The sequence below is a fragment of the Cupressus sempervirens genome, chromosome 10 (genome assembly GCF_028749045.1).
Source record: "Cupressus sempervirens isolate cs-2001-9-10 chromosome 10, ASM2874904v1, whole genome shotgun sequence".
Taxonomy (NCBI): Eukaryota; Viridiplantae; Streptophyta; class Pinopsida; order Cupressales; family Cupressaceae; genus Cupressus; species Cupressus sempervirens.
In genome coordinates, this window is record NC_143127.1 from 602,197,420 (window position 1) to 602,220,869 (window position 23,450).

The 23,450-nt window shown below is 31.3% G+C and overlaps 1 pseudogene; it reads left to right on the top strand.

Moving 5' to 3' along the window:
• Positions 1-491: 491 nt before the first annotated feature.
• On the top strand, positions 492-23,012 carry LOC149535295 (uncharacterized; annotated as a pseudogene).
• The last annotated feature ends 438 nt before the right edge of the window (positions 23,013-23,450 follow it).

Genomic DNA, 23,450 nt, shown 5'->3' on the forward strand with positions numbered 1-23,450 from the left:
TCCTTACAACTTAACCCATTCTAATTTTAGAACGATTTGCACAATTTATCCTTAATTTATGAAGTTACAAATATCCCCATTAAATATCACAAGATGGCTTTAAAATGATTATCTATCAAATTATTAAAATAATAAATATCGATCATTAAATAAAATACTCATGATTCTAATAATAATAAATTTATTAAATAATAATAAAGTAAATATATTTTAACATTATTGATTGATACTCATCAATAATAATCTAACTTACTAAATTAATAATTAAAAAATATTAGTAAAATTCTTTAATAATTAATATTTATTGATCATTAATTAATTTAATGAATAATAATAAAAACTATTAATAAATAATAATTAAAATTAAAAAAATAAAATTTAATAAAATTTAAAACAACTTTTAAAAAGATCGCATATAATAATGCATTTAAGGCTCGTCGACCAACCTTTATAGATTGTTGTCGTGTGGCCAATATAGACCACCAGCCACAATGGGCCTGCAGCCGCAAATGGACTGCTACCGCAAGCAACAGTAATAATTACTGCTATTGTGTGTAGCAGTACGTTTGCACACAGAAATCCAACCAAGCCACGTGGGGGGGGGGGGCGGGGGGGGGGGGGGGGGGGGGGGAATAAGGAGGGAGGTGGGGATTTGGTGGCCCCGTCTCCTCCAAATTATTTTTTTTCAAAAAAATTTGTTTATATATATATATATATATATATTATAAACATTCTATCAATACCCTGATAGGAAATATACGACAAACCAGCCAAATTTATATTCTAAAATTTCCAGTTCTTTCAAAATCCTTTTCAATTTAAATAAAAACTTTTAAATCTACAAAAGGATGGTTTTACTAATTTTTAATCCTCACATATACAGAAGAAATTGATATGAATACCAGTAAATTCAAATGAAAGATTGAAAGGTTCATCACAACAGAATTTGGAAAAACAATTCAATGATCATGATGAAGACATGAATATTAAATTACATAATTCACTAGGTGAATAAAACACGAGGCTCTACTTGGTTCTGATGCTAATTCACAATCATCCAAAGATTGTGAGAGAAATCTCTTCTCTCAAAACCTTCTCTCTGAAAATTTCCTTCTCCAAAATTCCCGGTCCCTGTAAAAAGAACTCTCAATCTCTAATATGGAGTTCTCTCCTTAAATTAGGGCACTAATTGTGTGACCACACGAGGGAACTCATTGATCACAATCTTTTAACTCCTTATTTACTTTTTCGTATATTCATATACACTTTATGCAAATTCAAATATCTTTAATAAATTAATTTCTCTTTCACTCTTTAATTTATTTTCGAAGCATTTTTTGATAAAATATTTATTAAGTGGTAATAATATTTAGCATTTATTTAAAAATGATCTCTTAAATATATTATTATTAAATAAAATAAATATTATTATGCTCTAAAATTATACCATAAATCTCTCTTTAAATTTAATTATTTTTATTTAATTAATTTCCCAATTAATTAAATATTGAAATTATCTTAATAATTTTTCATTAAATTATATCATTAATTAATCTTATAATTTGACTTGAGTAATAGAAAAATCACTGAAGATCTACAAGACGAAATATGTAAAACCCATCATAAAATATCACATACAAGATCAAACTCAAGGGTTATAATCACGAATTTATGTCATATGACAAATTCAGAAGGGTAATCATCACAGATACTTGCCCTAGTTTTCTAGGACTATTGGTTTAAAGGTTAGGATTTGGACTCAAGAATTTATGTCCCCTCTCTTACCATTGAGATGTTGCGATAGGGTATGCTCATCCTGGCAATTCAGGGAAGTCGATACCCGATACCTACAATTTGCATAAAATCCACAAATGTACAAGCACATATATTCTAAACTAAATAAGTAATGGTAGGAAGTCATGCATTGTGTAGATCTTGACTAGCAGGTGACTACGACTCCCTTCCTTAACCACATCAGAAACGTCATACATAAAGAAAACATACATGCACACCATACACATGCAGTATGGGGTAAGTATCTATAAGAAAACATTTATAAATAATCCATCTAACTAACATCATCGAATAACTGAAATTACTATAAATAATCATCATCAAGGTATAATCATGCATACATGAAGTAACTAGTACCAAGTAGTCACATCATATAATCAACTGAGTATGGAAAAAAGAACTGATAATATGAAAGATAATGCTACTAATCATCAAGCATAAACTAGCCTAAAAGATTTTTGCAATAATAACGAAATGTAAACTAGGGGCAGACACTACAGTTGCTGTAGCAATCAATTGTTCTAACATAATATGGATCAAGCAATTAATGTCAGGAATGAAGGAAGAAATCAAGGAACTAGTGGTTATCTATTGTGATAACACAAGTGCAATCAATATATCCAAAAATCATGTGATGCACACAAAGACAAAATACATTGCAATCCAATATCATTTCTTAAGGGAATTGGTTCAAGACAAAGAGGTGTGATTAAAATATGTGAATACCAAGGAGCAGATAGTATATATATTTACTAAGGCTTTATCTAAGGATGCATTTATGTATCTAAGAGGTAAACTAGGGGTTATTCCCCTATCTAATGCTCACTAAAGAAAAATATAGTGAGGCATCAACCAAATTCCATTGAATACATATCAAATTGATGCAATGAAATGCAAAGCATATTGCATATGAATTGATACAAAAGCTACATAGTAACTTGAAAAGTTTGTATCCTTTGGAATTTGATGTCAAAGAGGGAGAATTTAGTGTGTGTCAACATGGAAGAGTAAGGGAGAGTTCAATGTCAAAGAGAAAGAGGGAGAGTTTTGTATTCCAGCTAGAAGAAGATATCCAGATGATGGAATGGGCATTAAAGAGGGAGAAAATGATAGAAGTTCACAATAGAGTGTTGATAGGGAAGCAATAGAGACAAATCCAAGAAGAATCTCAAAGGGAGTTAGTATGGATGAGAATCAGAATGAAACTAAGGATATTATCTCATTGCTTATACTTTTATCAGTTTATGTTGACATGTTGTGTTGCCATCAATGCCAAAGAGGGAGTTTGTTGGAAATAATTCTTCAATTGTATGTTGTCATTGATATTACACAAATGTCAGTATTAACTAGACAATGCAAAGGTTTGCAATATTAACTTTGTACATCTCATTATTAACAGAGTAGTTGGGTAAAGAAAAATTTTCTAGTATTAACCAAGTAGTTGGTTAAAGAAGAGAATCTTGCTTGTAATATTGACCAAGTGGTCGAGCATCAAAGGAGTCATAGTGTTGACCGAGCGTTCAATCCTAGTATTGATCGAGTGACAAAATAATGTATTTGTCAAATATTTAAATGATTGAGGTTGACTATTTGGATGGTTGTTGATTATTTAGAAGGGCATTCAAGCTGACTTGTTCAATCTTATGATATATAAGAAAGGTCAAGTTGTGAGGACAAGAAGTAAGAAGTGGAATATGAAATAAGATGGATATGTGAGCGAAGGCAAAGATAGAGCAAGAAAGTGTGAAAGATAAGCTGCAAAGAACATCTAATCAAGAAGGATCCAAAAGTCAAGCCAGAACATAGATATAAATCTGCAAAGACAATTGCTTCATAAATCAAGTCAAATTATTGTTACCTTCTAACCATTGTAGCAATGACGAAATCTCTTAACACAGTTGACTTAACAATTATATTGTAAATCCTCTAACAAGGTGACATTTCAAGATTGAAGTGTTTGAAAACCTCTAACTAGTCCACTCCTAACAGGGTGATCTAAATCCTCTAACAAGGTCACACACAACAATATGTTTTGTAACTTTTAATAGGGTTAGCTCCTAACAAGGTTGACTCCAAAAGAGTGAAAAATCTTGTAACTAGTTGCATGGCGGTTTTCCCAAATTGGTTTTCCAAGTTAAAATTTTGGTGTCATCTATGTTCATGTTATTTACCTTATACTTTAAGTTTCTACAACTAAGTTACTAAAGGTTATAATAGATTAATAATCATAAGATTGCTTTGTTAACTGAGTGACAATATTATTCTCATATCAACCAAGTTGGACATTATTGCATGATCAATGGAAAGTTTGAATTGACATCTAGGGACATAGAATTGTTTTTGTGGTAGCTAATTCACCCCTCACCTCTCAGTTACACTCTTACATTTCCAACAATACTAAGATATTAAAATTGTTAAGAATATGATATAAAAAACATTGTATCCATCATTTTGAAACAATTATAATGTTACTATAAAATATACGTTGTTCAGTATTAAAATTCTCTTGGTTGAGATTTCTTTGCCATTTTCCAATTCTTTGTAAATAATTATCTTTATTGATAAATTGCAGTACATCAAAACCATGTTTAATATATTCATTAACACTCTTCAATTAGTGTATTAATGAGATTATTATAAATTAATGAAAGAACTTATAAATATTATTAGATGGTTCACACGTTAATAAATATTGTCTCTCAGACACTATCAAACATACCTTCAACCAAAAATATACTAAAAAATACTTTAACATAACCATCTATGAGTTTGACTCGAAAATCACACAGTTAAATCCTGATAGCAATATCACGATTTGACTTGTTGTGGAATTATTTCCTACTTATCAATAACCATCTATTATTACCTATAACTTCTTTTACTAATATCCACCTTAAGGCCATAGTCATAAGGAGGGGCTTCCTATAAAAATAAGAGGACAATTCAACTTAAGCTCTAACATTTAGGGAAGCTAGTGACCTCATGAGCAGTGTTGTGATTAAAATTAATATTTTTTTCTTTCCAATTTGTTGATAACAATCAAGAATTTCATATGATTAATAATTGATGGATAAGATTCTTAAGTTGGTGGAACAATTTTTATTCGCGACACCTCCCCAAATTTCACCAACTCAAATTTTAAGTCCTAAAAATTAGGGCTACTATTTTTCAATAAGAATTTTGAATTGATAGTGTAACATAAGTTGTATTAGTAGGCAAGAACCTACAACACAATGGTAAATTGTGAGCTTTTTATCAAAGAAATTTTGGGTTCAAATCTCTATTTATTTCCTCACATTTGACACTGGCTAACTAAAATGTTCAAATTGTTTTAAATTTATTTAACTATGATATAAAATTTGTTTTTTTTTTAAATCTACAATTAAAATTTTATTTTTATTTCAAATAATTGTAAAAAATAGTAATTTTCTTTAGTTATCTTTTAAAATATTCTATCATATAATTCGTTAAATATTTCTTTTGCAACAATTTACTCCTATCTGTATTTACTAATATTCAAATGACAACTATCACCTAAACCCTTCCACAATCTTCCACAAGACCTGTTTGAAAAAGAAAAGATAACCGAATGATTAAATGAAAAGATAGCCAAATGATTAAATTTCATTATCAAAATTAATGATAATAATAAAAAAATAGATACATGAAATGTAATCTCAAAGAAGCCCAAAATTTAATCAAAATTAATGATAACAAGGGCTATGTGCAACAGGAGTCCTTGCCTTAGGGTGGGGAATGAGATGGGCCTCACGTAGTATAGATGAAGAAGATAAATATTAATCAATAAATAATAATACTTTGATAACTGGTCTTTGCATTACAAATATGACTCATCTAGCTTTTAATCTCCTTGAGAGCCTTGTTTCCACAGGATGTTTTCCAAGACACATTCACTTTCAATACAATTTTGAATGGGCTCTGCAAGGATTCCCTTGGTCTAGTTGTTACTTTGTTAGAAAAACTTTTTTTTAAATGGGTTTTTTGCCAGATACGGTGTCCTATTATACACTACTTAGTCATTTTTGTAGCCTTGGCATGCTGAATCAAGCTATGATGGGGTTGGGTAAACTTATGAAAACATTTTTTATTCACAATGATGTTACGTATGAGATATTGGACAATGTTCACTTTGGTGGGAAATGGTCTACCAATAATCCAAAAAATGTCACTAGAGAAGAATATCTTTTGCATTGTGCAATGCAGTTAATGATTAATAGGTCACAGAGGCAAGAAGGCACTCAGATGCCATTTGTAAGTCTTAATGAGAATATGGACAATGTAATAAGCTTAACTGATATTTATTCTAAGGTTATACAGGACAAATGATAAGGGCATCAACGTGTTTTAAAGAGTGACGACTGGGATGATTCGATTTGTAACCGACCAATGGTAAGCTCTAGAAGTGGTCTCTTTCGCAAAGGAAAGTTAGAGGCAGATGAATTCATCAATAGTTGGTCAGCTGTAAAATAGAAAACATTAGAGCCCCATGAAATAGTTAAAATTAATGATCAAACTTTCTCTTTTCTGGTAGATTCAAGACACAAATATAATCTTTAAGAGATGATGAAACATAGTGCCAAAATTATGGGTAAGTCCTCTCAGTCTGCTAGTCAAAAGTTAAATTTTAGAGTCTAGAGAAAACCTTGTCACAAAGATATACCACAAAGTTAGGCTGGTGGTAATTTTTTTGCTAAAACAACAACATTGATGTTTCCTCTAGAACCATAAGTTGAGCAATGCACAAAGGTGAGTTTAAAAAAATAATTCTTCATCTCTTCTAAATACATTAAGGTGGATACTTGTGAAGGAATATTTCTATGTTTTAGCATTGCACACATATGGGGCACTAGTGTCTCTCAGGTGATCAGATAACCTAATAATTAAAGTGAACCAATATTAAACCACACTTAGTAGAACATGCTTCAGAATTATGTTAATCTATTCTTATACCACTGGAATGCAACAATGAAGATCCAAAAAAAAAAAGAATCATCACATGTAGGATAGTTCTCAATTTCAATGCATTTATTGAAAGGGTCTTGTTTGAGACTGATAAAAACACCCTTTTACACAAACTATCCAAAGTGAGGACCTTGTTTTGAGGAAAACCCCCAAAAAATAATTAATCTTGGGAATCAATTTCAAGTCCCAAATTCTAGCCCAAAAAAGTGGAGGAAAACTAGGGCACAAAAAAGATAGCCGAGGCAACTGAATAACAACCAAACGGTGAGGCTGCCTACACCATCTTATCTAAGGAGTCTTGCTAAACAATATGGCTCTTATCTAAGGAGTCCTTTGGTCAGAAAACAATTGAGGAAAAATGAAATCAAATTGAGACTTTAATAAAATAAAATGAGATTGACATGTTCAATTCAAATTCAAGATAGAAGGAAGAAATATAAATTCTCATTTATAATAAAATGTTTCAATTCCCATTTATAGGTTGAACTCTTAAGAACAGATGAAGAATCCAAAAGTAGAGTTGACAAAAACCTATCACAACAATGCATCCCTTAAACTATCTATTCCTAAAACAACATTGTTCCAGAACTTTCCCTACAGGGTACAGGTTTTAACTATGGGAAATTGAAGTCATAAATTTCTTCAAGGGAAAATCTTCAACAAAACACAAATTTCCTTTATCATTGATATCAACACAATAAACATGTAATCGTTTAGAAGGAAGAATCCAAAATAGAGACAAAAAGGAACATGTCTGGTGGACTTTAGAATTCCAAATAAAACAGACCAATTTAAAGCATTTAGAAGACAAATTAGATAGTTGTACAACTAACCAAAGAATGATGAACAAAGGTCAATGATTTTTATTATTAAAAACTAGTAAATAACATAAGACAATTGAAATATAAGAGAGATGTATGTGGCTACACCTTGCAAGAGGAGTCTCATGGCACACTCAACTAGTTTTTCATTAATCTAGAAGCTAAAAACTAATTCATTTCCATTTGCCAAAAAACATTTAATGATAACAATTACTTTGAATGGATAAAGGCGAGGAAAATTTTCAAATTTGTGGTCTGAATTTGGAGGCCAAAATTCCTGTATTTATTTCAAATACAGAATGTATTGACATACAAAATCTATTGCATTAGATCATTGACATTTTTTTGCAACATGCGAAGAAGAAATAAAAATGTTGCTACGGTGTTGTAGTTATTGAGACTAGGTCTCATGTGAAGGCAAAACATTTTTTTTTTTGCTAAAGAAACATAAACCATGCTGATACAGTTGAATAGGAGTTATTTTTCAAAAGAACGTAAATGTTAACCATTACTATATGAGGAAAGTCATTATGGATAGATACAAGGGAACTATAATAACTATAAAATAATTACTGAGCTAAATAATACAAAGGTTAAATATTAATATTGTCGACATAAGAAAATAACATAACATGAAAAAGTATAATATTCTAAGTTATAGATAACATGTTTTTGTTTGTCTTTATGTCAAAGTTTGTAAACAAAATTTATACATTTTCAGTTCCGAACAGCAAAAATATTGTTCCTAGTATGTTTGTAGAGGCTTCCATATATTCTGCATCATGTTGTCAATTTGAGCACATCAATAACAAAAAGGAATGGCATCCAAATCTGGGAACAATTAATGGATCTACAATTTAGCAAAGAAGCATTTGTTAGTGCAAAAACTTAGAAGCAAAGTTAGTAATTATAAAAATGAAGAAAAAACAAAAGTGATGTAATTTTATCTCACATTGTTGTCGTCTACTATAATGGAGATGATGTTGTCATTCATTGCGATGGAAAAATTTCCCTGTATTTCAAATGTTCGAAGCATGTAGACAATTGTTGACATGTTTTTTTTGTAGTTTTCAAACGAGATTGTTGCAAGTTGTGGTAGTTGTTGTTCAATTATTTTTCCATTCATGGTACATTCAACAATGTCATTATCAAATTGTATTATACATTGTAAGAAAGGTTCAAAAGCCAAGTCTGTGATTTTTCCACATGCAATACATTTTACATTTTTAGTAGATGAAGATGGTGCTAATGATGTTGGCTAGTGGCAATTTGTACAAAGTAGCTGATATGGTTGCAAATAAGCATTCTTTGCTTTTAATGTGCTAGTTACCTAGTATTGGAAAAAAAAAATCAGGTATTGATTTAAAAAATTTACTATTTAGAATAGAATTGTTTTTTATCTGAGAGCTATTATTCTATTGATGCTTACCTGGACACTAGAGGAGACAATGTTTTGTAGAGCGTCAATTGTACTTATATCATTGAGGCTATCAATATATGTTGATGGTGTTGTTTTCATGCTATTTGTTCCTCTTGGTCCACTACGGACAACATTTTTGAGAAGCAAGAGTGGTGTCTTGGAAGTTGGAAGGATTTGTTGTAATGTTGTGTAGGCTTGAGCATGAAATTCAGGAACTGTTACCTTCAAAGAGGAAAAATGTCTAAGTCAATTGAAGAAGAAATTGTATTAAGGAAAAAGCATAAAATGCAATCCAAGAAAATGCAATGAGTAGTTTACAATAGGTATGTCCGTTATAGATTCTCCATCTTTTACATGGAGCTCATACTCGTTTGGGGTATGTTTGTGTGCTACCACTATAACGCCTAATGTGTCGATAGAATAGTTATTAGCTGAGTAGATAAGTTGGCATATTCTAGTGTCAGGCATTAGTTTCTATTGCCTGTAGACCTGATCAATGGATTGTATGGATGTCTTTGTAGTGAACTGGAGACAATAGTCTACATCACCTCTTTTGTATTGTGTTTTTTTTTTCAATATGAAATCTTTTATGCGAACACTTGCCCTAGGCAAAAGCTTTGTCATAAACCTGTAAATTAGTTGGTTGGTAATATTTGCTATTATGATCATCTGACCATCACTATCAATCAGATCAACATGCATGATAGGAGCTTTTTCTAGGCTCGTAGGATTTTTGGCATAGGCAGGGCCATAAGTGACAAGGACATCACCTTCAAAAATAGTTGTGGATTGTGATCTACAAATATCTATGATGCTAGATGCATTGTCTTCGTCTGTGTTAAGCCTGCGGCAAAAAGAGATTATTTATTTTGGTTTATGCAATTATATGGAAAGAAAATAAAATATTTTAAGAGGTGTATGATATTTCTCACCTTTTTGCTAGTTGCCTAGCATTAGAGTTGCTATTGTTTGCAAAAAGGTTTTGTTGCTACGATGAGGATGTGAACAGAGGTCTAGAAATTGTGGCAAAAAAAGTAGCAATCTAACTTAATATAGAACAAAACAATATAGATTTTTTAAAAGGTATGGAATGTGAACTGTAGTATGCAAATACCTTTTTGTAATAATTGAATTTTTCTTTTGCATTTCATTGGTACCAAGGTTGTTTTCAGCTTCATGTTTGTTATTTTTGGAAGACTCCATTTTGAAATATTTGACTGGCAAAATTAGAGATTTTTTGAAATAGAAATGTTTATGTTTCCTAGATACAAAATTTGTCAACTCTATAGATACAGAAAGAGGCAAAAATTTCACATAGCTTCCAAAAAAAAAAGCTTAATTCTTAGGAAAGTGTTTATTTTGAACCAGAATAAACCACGAACAAACCATTGATATTATCTAAATATCACAAGGATTTGAGAACAAATTAATGAATTAGGATTCCATAACTGAAAACCACAGCGTTTATCAATGTATTATTTCTATTAAAAAAAATTAACTCTTTTAATGTTTTTGGAAATGGAATAAAATAAAGCATCAAAAGTGGGTGGCTACAATGTATACAACTATTGAGGTTTTCATTAATCATAGGCCTAGCCACTGAAAAATAGAGAATAAGATAGCCAATTTTGTTTGCTTTTGCCTATTGTGAATCATAATTGGAGAAATTGAACAACAAAAAAAATAGCAAGTGAAAGGCAAGAGAAGTGCATAAATGTTGATCTTTATGTAAAATTTCAAATGAAACAAACATTGAAATCCTCATACGTGGTATGATTTGAAGATGTTGTTTTGAAACACAGAGAAGTAGTGTTTGTGAATATGACAACCTAAAACTCATAATTTTTAAAGCCACATAAAGTTCCTAATGGGAATATAAGAGTGGTGGCAAGAGGGAGAAAATGTGTCTTTTATCGATGACCAAAGCACATGCAAAGCCAAATCATTTTCTTATAGTCTGTGCAAATGAGGAGGATGTTGTCTTTCTATGCCAGAAGACAAATGAATAAGATAGAGTGCTTGTAAAGAAATAGAGCTAAAACAAATAGAGCAACATTTAAAAATTAAAGCATTGTCAACATATTTAACACAAGTTGATTTGTTATTAAAAAATAAATAAGACATTTGTATGAATAGATATTAAATCTAGACACAGAGCCAAATCATAAGTTAAATCTTATAAAGTGGCTCAAAAGTCAATGGCTGCACATAATATCCTACGAACAAACCATTGATATTGTCCAAATATCACAAGGATTTGAGAACAAATTAATGAATTAGGATTCCATAACTGAAAACTACAACCTTTATTAATGTATTATTTTTATTTAAAAAAATTAACTCTTTTAATGTTTTTGAAAATGGAATAAAATAAAGCATAAAAAATGGATGGCTACAATGTATACGCCTATTGAGGCTTTCAGGAATGACAAGCCGAGCCACTAAAAAATAGAGAATAAGACAACCAATTGGTTTTCTTTTGCCTATTGTGAATCATAATTGCAGAAATTGAACAAAAAAAATAGCAAGTGAAAGGCAAGAAAAGTGCATAAACATTAATCTTTAGGTAAAACTTCAAATGAAACAAACATTGAAATCCTCATACCTAGTATGATGTCAAGATATTGTTTCAGAACACAGAGAAGCAGTGTTTGTGAATACAACAACCTAAAACTCGTAATCTTTGAATTGTAGTCCATGCAGAAGGAAACAAAGTAGAAACTATAAATTTGATATTTTTCAAAGCATTGAACCTGTTGAGTTGTTGTGACTTGATCAAATTAGGTCTGTGTAATTTAGAACTGGAGTTGTAGTGATATTGCAAAATGATCTAACCAATATGTGTCTAGTATAGTGGATTTTGCTAATTGGAGGTTAATATTATGTATCCAAAAATGATCCAATAGAGTGCTTGCATATGTTGTTGGTTTATCAATTAGCAAATAGAAATCATATTGTAGCATAAGTTCTGTGAGCATTTTTTTTTTTGTGAAATGTAGCATATCAATGTTGAAGTCGCCAGTAATTATGACTTTGGAATTTGCTAACAATGAGGAAAATATAGTTAGTAATAGATTTGATATATCATTGATGGATGTAGTCGGTGCAATATAAATATTTGTTATAAGCACAATATGACTAAAATGTAATATATCAATGGTGATAGATTCTATAGATTCTATTGCAAAAGAGTGTGTCTTTAATATTGTAGTTTTTTTTGCACAACAAGTCAAGATGCCATGAACAACTTGAGAAGAGTAGCAATTGTAGATGTAACTTAGCAAGTGGAGGTGCACATGTGTCTTGTCTCTTGTTTCTTGCAAGCAAAGGATAGTTGCTTTGAGCAAATCATGGTCGTGGACGATTTCATTTGCATGTAACGAAAGGCTTCAAGTATTTAGAGAGCATACAATGAGATGGTTTCTAGGTACACAAGAAAGGCTATATTGAAGTTTCCATTTTGCTTGGGTGCGAAGTCGTTGCATTTCTCTATCAACTTTTTGTGATATTTTAAAATTTTGATGTTGTAGTTTGTTAAGCAAATACAATGTTTCAATTTTTCTTACACGAGATAGGGTTGTGTAGGTAAGGCCATGCTGATATACGTTGTAAGGGTCAAAAGAAAGTGCATCCATTGTCAAACCTTGTGCTTGATGGATAGTTCTAGCAAATGCTAGTTACAAAGGAAATTGCATTCAAGTAGAAAATTTAGTACCAATTTTGACTCTTCGTGTTATTTTCATTATTGGAGTCCAAGAACGTGGAATACAATTTGTAGAAAAAGATTGAAATTTTTTGCGTCGTGATATGCCAATTGCAGGGTCATTGAATTCAACCCACACAATGTCTTCGCAATGAGTTGTATGCAGCTAGAAGATTCCATCAACACCATTGACTAGTCCATCTTGTGTATCTAGGTTGCCAGCTATTAGCTCAACAAGAATTCCTGGCTTGACATAAAGAACAACAGGTAATGATGATTTTTCAACTTGGTAGTGGGTAATGTCAATTTGGGAGTCTGTTTAATCAATAGCTTCGAATATGTAAAGCTTGGTAGGCAAGAAATCCAACATTCTTTTATTATGTTCATCAACAGATGAATTTCTATGGAACAAGTATGCAAGTTTTGGATCATCAGGAGTTTTTTTGTAACATGTTGTGTTCAAATACATGAGGTCTGCATCATTTTGTTGACCAGTTCTTACCTAATTTAGGATAGAAATGAAGTCTTCATTTGTTTTTCTTACCACAGTATGTAACTTGAAGCAAAGCACATTTTCTAGCCAAAACATGTACGATATTTTTTCATTGTTTATTGTTGGCTCCTCAAATATCCAATTGTCGCAGACAAGCTGTGCTTGGTACAAGTCACCACAAAATATGATATCGACATTGCTAAATGGTTTTTTTGGTGTGTGTTTTATTTGGAAAAGCCTTCTATCAACATTATAAAGTATTCTTGAACCAATTAGTGAAACCTTATCAATGAACAATAGTTGTAGTTGATCAAATTTCTTACTTAGATTGTCAAGAGTGTTTGAGTCCAACGGCAACATCTTTGAAGAGTTACATGGCAAATGAAAAATAAAATGTGCAGTAATGCCACCGGCATTGAATGCAACTTTCCCTTTGGAAGCTACTATTATGCCTTTAGGCTTGTATGGGTCACTGTCTAGTTGTTTGTCATAGATTCAAATTATTGCTTGAAAGAGCACTTTTGTTGTAAAAGTTTTGCCTATACTAGCCCCTCCTATCAAGAATAAATGGAGTGGCTTGTCAAGTGCAAGTTTCTTTTTCATAAGAACATCTTTTACAATTGATTGTTGCTCTTCATTTAGTTGTCTTCGTAAGCTGAAGTATTCTTGGTTGGTAAACAAGAATGGGTGGGCTATTTCTGAAAATGATGAGTAGCTATTGGCATGTACTTTTTATTAAAAAAAAAGTATGTTTAATGTCAGATATAATGTCATATTTTTTTGTTTCATGCTCTTCTTTGTCTTGGGCATGGTCATTGTCAAGATCAATTATTGGACGAATGTTATTGCTAGCTTTTGTTGCAGCTTGTTCAATGTCACCCCATTTACTATTAACTTGAGGGGTAAACATTTTTTCATTTTATGTGACCTGTGCTTTATGTTCATCAAATGTTGCACTCCATGTTTGATGTTGTTGCAATAATGAATGCTCATTGTCTCTGAAAGGGACATAAAGCATAAGTTTTTCTCTATAGTAATTTTCATGGTCAGTATGTGGATTGTATCGTACATATCGTATGATATGGGGTCTTGTTCTTTTATGAGTCCTTAGTGGATTGTTGGAGTAGCAAGCTGTATATTCTGCTAGTGAAAATTTGTCAAATACTTTCGTCATTGTATGCATTTTTCTATTGCTGATGCATACATAATATTCTCAGAATCATCTTTTCTCTTGCTAAAAGCTTAGGACTTTTTAACATCAAGATTCTACTTTCAGGCAGTGAGGTATTGATGAAAATGGTTTTTCTTGAGCTTTTGCGTAATGGCAAAGAAAGGGCAATATGAATTGCTTGATGGCTAGACATTTGCTGGTAGTTTAGCAATGCATTTCCTAGTTTTTGTATGAATTGTATCTTTCCATTGTAAGCATAAGTGCATTGTTTTTGTATTTGGCTAAATCTTTGTGATAATGATCTATCTTGTTTTATCATATATGAGCTACAATATGATGCAACAACATAGGCATCAAGTATAAATTGTGTATCTGTATTTGCATACCATAGTGCTGGTATTTTCTTAGCAAATGAATTTATCCATATGTTAGCTGGTTCTCTTTTTAGCAAGACAATTTTTTGGGACAATTTTGTTTGTAATATGGAAATGTAATCTGCTTCTTCAAGCTATAATTCATTTAGAAAATCGTCAAATGTAACATCCTTTGCATAATGTTTATTTTCTAATTGTTTGAAAAGCAGTTTTTCTTTATCTTTGATTGTAGGATCAGGATTCATCAAGGGCTCCAATATTTTTGTTTGTCTCATGGGAGGCAAGGGGAAGTTAAATCTGCAACTTGATGTTTTGTATTTTTTACATGTTTTTGTATGGTGGTATGTTTGCATTTTGACAAGGGTTTCATCTAATAGTGTAGAGTCACAGGAAATGTACTTGTCAATGAAATCTTCTATTTCAATGTTTTGGCAATGTCCAAATATTGGTGCATCCATTATCCATAGCATGAAGTGCACATGTTCATTTCCGCAGTTTTCAAATTCTGTAACAAAGAAAAAATCTATGACTTTTCTAAAGACGTAATCATTTTTTAGCATCATTTTTCTAAATGCTTTAACCCTATGATTAAAATAGCAACTGCAAAGGACTGGGTTTTTTCTGATTTCAAAGTCAAGATCTTTATCCTCTAAAGTTGCATTTGGATTCACTCATTGCACATTTAATATATGTTTGAATGCATTGTGTAACGACTCCCAAAAGTGTTCAACACTTGTTAATGTTACGAAGAAAGTTCAAGGACCTAGTTGACGAAGCATTGCAAATATATTTTTCCTAGTATTTTCTAAATAATCAAGAGATGTTCGAATGCTTTTTAGTGATTTGAAACCTATTGGGGACTTTAATTTTTCTAGGCCCGTAGACTTTCGCACATCCTTGGCATATAATTTTTCACCTTTCAATTCAACCTTTTTGATACAGACCCATGCCAGTGATGATATTTGTTGGATGATTATTTTTATAGCTTTAAAGAAGATATCTGTTATATGTGTTGAAAAGTCATTGTCTTTGTGCATCAGCTCCCACTTCACAATTTTTTGGTAGGTAAATTTTTTTGTGATTTCTTCTGGTCATGGGGATCCAAAAAATAATGTTGGAAAATTCATTTCTTTTGAGAAAGTATCTTGGAAAATGCCAAGCGGTTTACAACCTTCAGATGGGGCAGTTTCAATAATTGTTGCACCTAGGTCATTAATTGGGTGTGACTCATTAAACCAATGTATGAGTGATTCAGGTTCAGGTTCCTCCACATTGTTGAGAGAAATGTTACATATGTCTATGTCAGAATCTATGTAACTATCTATTTGCTTTTGTGTTTTTTTATTGGCAAGCAATACTTGTCAATCTTTATTTATTAAGATATTTTCTTTTATATACAATGGTGTTTTGGACAAGATTGATAAAGCATTCATGATATGGGAAGGTCTCACATTTCCTTGTGCATATGCATTTTCATAATGTAGTTTACGTTTTAGTCTAACTACGACAGTATTTGTCTCATCTATGGCTCTAGGCAATGCATGTTGCACTCTATCAAAATCAACAGGGACATTGATTATTGTACGATTCAAGCCATATTGCCCTTTTTTGTAGCTCAATTACCTGATTTGTGCAAAAGAGATACGTAGCGAGACAAGTCTCTCTTCTAGGCTAGTCAAGCTTTGAACAACATGGTTTCATGTATTGCGTCGTATGTTCCATGGTGCAGCAAAGTCAGGGAGATTTCCATTTACAACATCATTTACACAGTGTTTGCAAATCAATTGGCCTGTGGTAATATTTTTGTCACTTGTTGGAATAGGGAGAGAAGCAAAAGCATGAACAAATGCATCAATGATTTTGAAAATGTCTTTATTAAAGCATAACATTTCATAGATAGTGCATGCCTTGGTTGGAGTATCATTGATTTCCTAAAGATATTGTTTAATAGATTTTTGGTTTGTGTTGTTTAGTAGAGGTGGAAATTGATGGCTTGTTTGTCGATGTGTTGTTCATGGCTTACAAAAAAAAATACCTTTTTTATGTTTGAAGATTGGCTTTTCTGGTTGATAATACTGTTAACATCAATTGAATGGTCAGTGGCTATGTTTGTTGCACATTTTTCTTTATTACGTATTGTTGCTTTTACCTTTCACAGTGAACAACGAGAAGTGGAGTTTTTTATAGGCATACTTGGTCGACACTTTTGTCACTAGAAGGTGTTGTTTTGTTTATTGTAGATGCAATTGATTTATTTTGTTGAGAGTTGTGTTCATTTGTTTCGATTTGTTTGGAGTGGCTTGTAATGACAATGACCTGTACTATTTCTAAAACAAATTAAGTTTATGCTTGTTTGTGGTTGAATGCAATTACAATAGATGTTAAATATAGATAAAGGATCTGGTTACCATACATTTATAGCTATATGAAAGATGTATGAAAGCCACATCAAGCAAAAATCAAAGCCTTTTAGGTTGCTTTCAGCATACTGCACTCCAATTTTGCTAATTAGTTGTTGTGCATGCAAGAGAACTTCGTTATCTATCATTGCAGGTTGCGTGAACATGTGGAAGCAATGGACTACGTATTTATCTTTGACTTTAAATGCATTGGCCAATGATTGGGCCATGAACAAGCGTAAGGCAATTGCATCAAATCTATTATCAACTAAGAAGGCAACAACTACGAACATGCTTTCACCACATGAACAAGTAAATGTTGGCAATTGTTCTAGACCATGTTTGGCCAATTCTTCTATACTTATCTATGAAATTATTGGTATATTGAAAAGTAAATTTGACAAATGTGGTTGAATGTCTTGTATTCTATTATATGTGCTTGTTCTTGAAAAGATAGGTTCATAATGCCCAGCCAATGGATTAGTATCATGGAAAAGAATTGATATTGTAGGATGAGGTGCATCCTTTTTGAAATACAAGTATGGTTTCTTTTGTGTGAATGACCAAATGCATATGGGTATGTTCAGCCAAAGAGATAGCTAATGAATGCAAAATATGTCACCCTAAAGGCCGGATTCACCAAGTGTGTTGACTTCAGTTGTTGAAACTCGCATTCTTCACAAGTATGTGGACTTGTCATAGACTCTACGCAAATCATAAATTAATGAAAGGTGCAATTCATGCTCAAAAGAGTGCAATGCTTCATCAGAGCCATGGTGGAGGGAATGTAGGAAATAGTCGACAAGTCCATTGCAAAGTTCATTAGATGTATAACGACAATGAAGCAAGACTTGAATTGCATCAAATAGACAATCACCAACCTTAAAATCAAATGATTTGATTCAGAAACAGTGCGCAATTTCTAGAGCATCATCAATAGATTTATTTTGTATTTTGTTATTTGATTTGTACATGTCCACTATAATTGAATTTTTTGATGCTTGGTCTAATGCATTAGAAAATGTTGAAGATCTGTTGGCCATTTGATGAATGAAGCAAAAATGAAGTACTAGTGGGCGTAGAGATCAAGATAGATTTTAGCAGTTGGTTCTATTTATAGACACTTTGGAAGTGTAAACTATACTTGAAAGAAATTAGGAAAATTGTCTATTTTTTTGTAAATTTGATTAAAGATCAATTGTAACTGATTCTAAATACCAAAGATGAGGAAGGTCCTAGATTGAGTACACTTGTTCCACCCCGTACAAGATAGAGGGAAAGACAGAATGTCAATAAATATTATTTTTTTGTATACGTTATTGATCATAAACATAAATAGTTTATATATATATATATATATTTGCTCTCGACACTATAGACATGGCAAAGATGGTAGAAATATAGGAAAACATGAAGTAAATGCAACTATATGAATTTGTCATTGGCGTGTTGTTGCTAATATCGATGGTTGAATTCCATAGTAAAAACTGATGCAATATAAAAAAAATGTATGAATGTATTTCTTCTATCATGGACATGCATTAATCAAGCCTAATTTGTTGGATCTATTAGTCTATGTATTTGTCTATTTCCCTTCAATATATCTTTGACTTTAAATAAGTAAGCATGCATGCAAATGTTTATATTCATGCTCAAACTATTCTAATTAAGCAGCTTGCTTAATTTCAAAGTCAATTACAAATTTTGGAGTATAGAATTTTATTTTAAAAGAGTGAGTGGAAGGCTATGTACCTAACCTATAATGGTAGAAAATAGCGAGTCTTTAGATTCAGTCTGTGCAAAGTACCTACAAGATAAAGGGAATTAGATAGTGTCAATACATATAATTTGATATGTTTGTATATTTAGGTGGTGATAAATGGAAAGGAGAAAGTAATAAATATTTTTTTAACTTTGAAAAGAGGAAAACTGGATTTGCTGACAATAGTAAATTATGATTTTATATTTTAATGTGTTTGCAAATACCGTCAACAGTAAAAATGAAGCTAAAAAGTTGTATTTTTAAATTCTATTGAAGATGACCACTATATTTTACCTAGGTAGATGCCACTCCTAGAACTTTATGGTGTCATATTGAACCGAGTAAAAGTTAAATTCAAAAATTGCAACAATCACAAGACATTGAATGGTTAATAATATCATTATGACAACCTGAATAATTTAGCAAGTGTAAGTGAAAAAATACTAGCATAGGCTATAGTAAATTTTAGAAGAAAATAATTAGTAAATCTACCTATCTGATTTACCAGTATATGCAAAAAAATTCACATTTTAAGTCAAATAATTTTCACATGGCTTTTTCATATTAATAGACCTCTTCAGAATTATGAAAACATTAGTTTATTAGTTTATCCTATGAACAGTTCAAAATTTTCAATTAAACTAGATTTTTTAACTTTAAGTTCTTTTTTTCTATTGATTGTATTCTACTTTCCTCGGTAGTCTCATTGTTTTTTCTCTTTAAAATTAGCAGAAAGAAGAGAGTGAGTGGAACGCGTGGCCGTACTTATTCTTTAATATTGTTAATTTTATAGATTTCTAAAATTATAATATTTAAAAAAAAGTTAGTTTAAATATATATATTAAAATATTAAAAAGTATATATATAACTTTTTTATTTAATAAACTTTAAAAAAAAAAATTATTGTATTAAAATCTATAAATTTCAACAATTCAAAAAATATTAGATTGTAAATTAATTAATTAATTAGTATATATATATATATTTTAAATATATAATATAAATATTAGTATAAAAGATTTGAAAATCATGCAAATAAATTATATGTGATAAATTCATTTATTTTTAAATTGAATTTATTATTTATTTTTAAATTGAATTTATTATTTATTTTTAAATATGTAATATAAATATTAGTATAAAAGATACTTAGAAATTATTATCGAGCTTTAATTTAAATTTTATATATGCTAAATTAATAACAAATTTAATTTAAATAAATATTTTTTACTATAAAATAAAATAAAATATTACAATATACTGTGTAATTTCGTTATCACATATCTAATTTTTTTATATAGATTGTGAAAATTTAGTAATGCGATTAAATTTAATAATTGTGATTAAATTTTTTAAAATAATAATAAATTTGACTTAGTGAAAATATATAATTTAAATCCACTACTAAATATTTTATGTAAGGATACCAACAAGAAATAGAGTCCAATTTTTCACCAAAAACTAGAATTGTCTTTTTTATCTTTCAAATTCAACTTGTTCGACCTTATTATTTTTGAAAAAGTTAGAGATTAAATCTTAGAAAAAAGATAGTAATAAGAATTGTAGTAGTCGAAGGATACTTTTCAAATATGTAATTTATTTGAATACCTAGGTGATACAAATCAATTTTCAATAGGAAATACTGAAACCCACCATGCTTGTGTATAACAAGCATAATTTGACTTCAATGAAATTATTTCTCTAAATCTTTTTGAGAAATTATACGCAACATAATAAATATTGAAAAAAAAATTCATCTATCATTTTTTCCTCTTGTTATATATATTTGTACAAAATTTAATAATGTGATTAAATTTAATAATTGTGACTAATTTTCACAATCTATAAAAAAAAAAAAGATATGTGATAACAAAATTAAACAGTCTACTGTATTATTTGGTGCAGAGAAACTTAGGAGTTTTGGTGATTTTTGAGACCTTGTGGAATAGTATTAATGACGGGTGTCATTCCCATTTTATAGTTTTTGATTTCCTGTTCAGGGCCGTTGTGACAGCCAAAATGCTTCGTGATGCAGTCAACGTATTTTATAGAGTGAAGAGTCTTGGTATAAGACCTTGTATTTACTGTTTCAATATTTTTACAAATATTTTCATTCAACAGAACAGGGCACATATAGCCATGGAAGCATTGGCAGTTTTAATAGTCAATAAGATTGCGCCCAATGTGAGAACTTTCAATACAATCATTAACGCTTCTTGTAAGAAAGGAGATTTTCAGAAAGGGATTGAGTCCATGAAAAGGATGGACAAGTATGGGTGTGAGCCCAGTATATACACTTACATCACACTTATTAATGCGTATTGCAAAGTGGGCAGGTTTGAAGAAGCGTGGAAGTTGTTGTGGATCATGATGGACAGGGGTTGTGGCCCTGATATCACTACTTACAATACTCTTATTGATGGAGCTTGTAAGGTGGGGAATTTGGACACGACATGCAGGATTTTGAATCAAATGTTAGAAAAGGATATCATTCTTGATGTGATAACATATAATACCATCATCTCTGGGCATTGCAAGGCTAGCCACACAGAGCAGGTGAACCATCTCTTGAACGAAATGTTCCAGAAGGGTTTAGTTCCCAATCTTTCCACATTCAACACACTCATTGCTTGTTACTTCAAGTTTGGAAGAGAAAAGCGAGGCAATCAAATATTACATTACATACTTGAAAGGAACATACCTCCTGATATGTGCACTTACAATGTGCTCATTTCAGATCATTGTAGAGCTGGCAGGCTAGAAGAAGCAGTCAGACTCTTAAACCAACTAATTCTAAATGGTCTGGCTCCAAAAAACTTTATGTATAATATCATTATTGCTGGACACTGCAGGGTTGCCAGCACAAGTGTTGCATTCAAACTATTTGATAATATGGTAAAGAGTGGTCTTTTGCCTCATGTGATTACTTATACTACTCTTATAATGGGGTTATGCAAGGAAGGTAATATACAGGAGGCACATTTTCTTTTGAGGAAATATTTGGAGAAGGTTTGATTCGTGACAAAATTGTATACAGTGTATTGATTGATGAACATCTCAAGAATGGTAATGTAGAACAAGCTTTTAAACTGTGGGCACAAATGGACAAAAAAGAAATTCCACCTGATGTTATTGCTTACACTGCTTTTATGAACGGGCTTTGCAAGATAAGCTACATAAAGTAGGCACATAGATTCCTTCCGGAAATTGTAAAATGACACATATTTCCTAACAATTTCACTTATAGGTCATTGATTGATGGACATTGCAAGGAAGGAAACTTATCCTCAGCTTTTGGGCTAGAAAAGGAAATGATTAAAAATTGCGCTTGCACCTAATGTCGTTATTTTTAATACTCTCATTAATGGATTTTGTAAACCAGAAATGATAAGTACAACAAATCAGCTGTGTACCCTCATGCCAAGCAATGGCTTGTCCCCTGATATTTTTATCTACAATATTTTAATTAATGCTCACTGTAAGGCAGCTGATATGAAGCGAGCTTTGGAGATCATGAACATGATATCATGCAGTGGTTGTGCTCCTGATGTTATTACCTACAATACTTTGATAAATGGTCTTTGCATTACAAATATGACTCAGCTAGCTTTTAATCTCCTTGAGAGCATTGTTTCCATAGGATTTTCTCCAGACACATTCACTTTCAATACAATTTTGGATGGGCTCTGCAAGGATTCCCTTGGTCTAGTTGTTACTTTGTTAGAAAAACTTTTTAAAATGGGTTTTGTCCCAGATACGGTGTCCTATAATACACTGCTTAATCATTTTTGTAGCCTTGGAATGCTGAATCAGGCTATGATGTGGCTGGGTAAACTTATGAAAATATTTTTTATTCACAATGCTGTTACATATGAGATATTGGACAATGTTCACTTTAGTGGGAAATGTTCTACCAATAATCCAAAAAATGTCACTAGAGAAGGATATCTTTTGCATTGTGTAATGCAGTCAATGAGTGACAGATCACAGAGGCAAGAAGGCACTCAGATGCCATTTGTAAGTCTTAATGAGAATCTGGATAGTGTAATAAGCATAACTGATATCTATTCGAAGGCTATACAAGACAGATGATAAGGGGCATCAACATGTTCTAAAGAGTGACGACTGGGATGATTTGACTTGTAACAGGCCAATGGTACGCTCTAGAAGTGGTCCCTTTTGCAAAGGAAAATCAGAGGTAGATAAATTCTTCAATAGTTGGTCAGTTGTAAAATAGAAAACATTAGAGCCCCATGAAACAGTTAAAATTAATGATCAAACTTGCTCTTTGCTCACATATTGAAGACACAAATATAATCTTGAACAGATGATGAAGCATAGTGCCAAAATTATGGGTAAGTCCTCTCAGTCTGTTGGTCAAAAGTTAAATTTCAGAGTCCAGACAAAACCTTGTCTTCATTTAAGAAAGTTCTAATTTCAGCTCCACAATTTTATGCTTATTTTAGCGCACTGTTCTGTACAAAAATTTACGAAAAAGATATACCAAATTAAATAATGTTAAAAAGCGTT